The 2,678-nt window shown below is 41.6% G+C and overlaps 1 long non-coding RNA gene and 1 pseudogene across 1 annotated transcript; both read right to left on the bottom strand.

Moving 5' to 3' along the window:
• Positions 1-116: 116 nt before the first annotated feature.
• LOC121978437 lies at positions 117-2,019 on the bottom strand (annotated as a pseudogene).
• Positions 2,020-2,043: 24 nt separating this feature from the next.
• LOC121977760 lies at positions 2,044-2,325 on the bottom strand. Its single transcript, XR_006111033.1, has 2 exons — positions 2,155-2,325; positions 2,044-2,085 (listed from the first exon to the last, which is right to left on the bottom strand). It is a non-coding gene; the product is annotated as an uncharacterized LOC121977760 (long non-coding RNA).
• Between the last annotated feature and the right edge of the window lie 353 nt (positions 2,326-2,678).

Below are 2,678 nucleotides of genomic sequence, written 5' to 3'. Positions count from 1 at the left end.
CCAAATTTGTTGAAGTTGATATAAGAAACAATAGAACAATAGAAAACTTTTCATTTATTTAATTCGATGATACGTTATATATCCCTCTAGAGGGTACAATTTTATATGAATTCATTCTAAATTTGGATAGGTTTGAGGAGCAGCAAAATGATTTGAGACTTAGTTTCTTCATACGCCTTGCCATAACCATCCCCATCCTGATAAAAGAACTGAGCCGTCCGTGGGATGTTAACTTGAATATTCATGAAGTACTCCTCTAATGGAGAATCCCAACTAAGAGATGCATTCAATTCTCTCCAATATTTCCTCATCAATTCTCTTATCTCCCTACGTGCCACTTCCTCTGAGACACCTTTCTCGTGCATGTAGCATTGAACATATTTTGGCACGTCGCCTCTTTCTAGCTCATCCTGTAGTAAATAAAGTAAATGTTGTTTGATTCCAATGAGTTTGATTACTTCAACTAGATACAATTAACGTGTTTGTGTATATAAAACTACCGTGGAAGTGCCCATATCATTGTAAAGACGAAAAAGCATGCTAGAGGAGCCTGTGATCTCATGGTAACTGTGAAAATTTTTCAAGGCCTCTCCAGTTAAATCTTTGGCCACGCAGTAAGCATGAGATAGAATGATTGGACCAGTTATTGATACCAATCCATTCTCCATGTACTCCTTGAGCTTAGGGGTTTGGTCATGGTGGAACCATTTTGCTTCCTCAAAATATGATTTGCATTGATCTCCCCACTGAAAATTTAATACCCACAGCAACTCATTCAATAACAAAGAAGAAGAAGAAAATGGAGAAAATTGAATTAGTGTTTATAATTTACTGTTTTCTTTAAGTCAGGCACAATGTCCAAGCCCTTCTCCTTCATCACCCGATAGCCTTCTTCATGCACTAGGTTGAAGATTGCAAAGAAACATAATTTCATGTATTCTGGAAGCTTTTCCATGGCAGTTAAGTCCCATCTGCAACAAAACTCACTCGATCTTAGATAGTTGAGATAAACATGACTTGATGTCGATGATGGTGAATGCTTGTCACCTGTCAACGGCATCAGTGAAGAGTTGGAGTTCATCCAAGGTTCCATAGACGTCGTAAATATCATCAATCAATGTAAGCAAGCTGATGATCTTTGTTTGAATCATTCTGCATCTCCAGCTTTCTGGTTCATAAGTGAAACCAAGTGCCCACAGATAGTTTTCAGGTAATCTGTCTCTGAAAAATGACAGCTTAATTCTCTGCAAGCCCGAGCCCCGACCACCATCTGCATTTGAAATTGTTATTTATAAAAACTTCGAAAGTATATATGCTTGGTTGCAATTGATATACCTGGACAGCTCTCTGAGTTCACTCTTGTACATGTCCTTAACCAGATTGTAGTCGAGCTTAGCAAACTCCAGCAAGAGAGGGTTGATGGTGTCGTCGCCACGGCATGCTTCAATGAACCACCTGTGCTGCACTCTCTCCAGCCGCCAATTCAGTGGAAGCTGTAGCGCATGGGCGACCTGTTCTCTGAAACCGCCAGCCTCGGGAACAGATCCCTCCTCCATGAATCCTTTCAGCTGCTCTGTTGCGAAATCCATGGCTTCCTTCAGCAAAGTCTCTCCTTCCTTCTCGAGGTAGGAAGCTTCGTACAGACTCAGAAGTCCTCTGATCTGATTCTCACAGCGAGCTTCGAAGTTTCCCTTCTCGTCTCTAAATCTCTCGAACAAATCTAAGTAATTAATTTTGCATACAGCAACAAACATGCATGATCAGAACTGTGAAGCGATAGATTGATTAATTAGTGATCATTGATTAATTACCTTGTGAAACAGAGAAGCCATTCGTTCTCAGGAGCCTGAAGAGCAGCGATGTGGCATGCAGATCGTCCTTCAGCTGCAAGCTCACATGGTCTAAAGAATCATGAAGACGACTTAAAACGTTTGCAATCTCGTCTTTGAAGTGGTAAGCCACGCCAAGCTGTTGCAGGTGGTCGATCAGTTGAAGTTGCTCTGCTACTTGCTGCTTCTTACGTATCAGCCTCCTGGTCTGCTCCTTCAATACATTTATTCTCTCACGTTCCTCTTCTTTTTGCAACTGCGGAAAACAAAACAAGGTTACACAGAAAATTTCGACAATCGACCGACAACGACTACACTCGAATACTGTGGAGGTGCTCGTGAGGTATTGCACAGTCTTGTCCGTCCATAGGCTTGGGTGATAATTCCCCGACCGCCGCAAGGGAGCCACATGACTAGTGACACTGCATGATCGGACGTGCAGAGTTCGCCGGAACGTCCGTCGGCCACGCTGCTCGACGGCAGCAACGATCATCGGGCGGTGAGGGAGGGCGGAAATCATGGGAGCGCAAATAGACATAACTTGACGAGTTGCCATTTCCGCTCTTGTTTGCGATCAATAAAACTTAAATCTTAACTCTAATTTGGTGGGAATAAGTGCAGCGTGTGTGTATATATAGCGCAATTAAGCCTGGCGTTATGCTACAGAACGTCATTAAAAATATTAAACTTTTAGCAGGTGAAATTTAGATTTTAATTAAAAATGGCAGTTTTAAGACGCTATTCAGAAATTCCATCATCCTTTTTCTAGTTTAAAGCGAGGATAAGGTTCATGTTTTCCTGTATTATAGCGTTAATATTGGGCTAGACGAGATATCATCAATATTAACC

This window comes from Zingiber officinale, chromosome 4B, assembly GCF_018446385.1.
Source record: "Zingiber officinale cultivar Zhangliang chromosome 4B, Zo_v1.1, whole genome shotgun sequence".
NCBI lineage: Eukaryota > Viridiplantae > Streptophyta > Magnoliopsida > Zingiberales > Zingiberaceae > Zingiber > Zingiber officinale.
The sequence above is the reverse complement of the archived record's forward strand: the minus strand, read 5'-3'. Positions and strand labels throughout refer to the sequence as shown.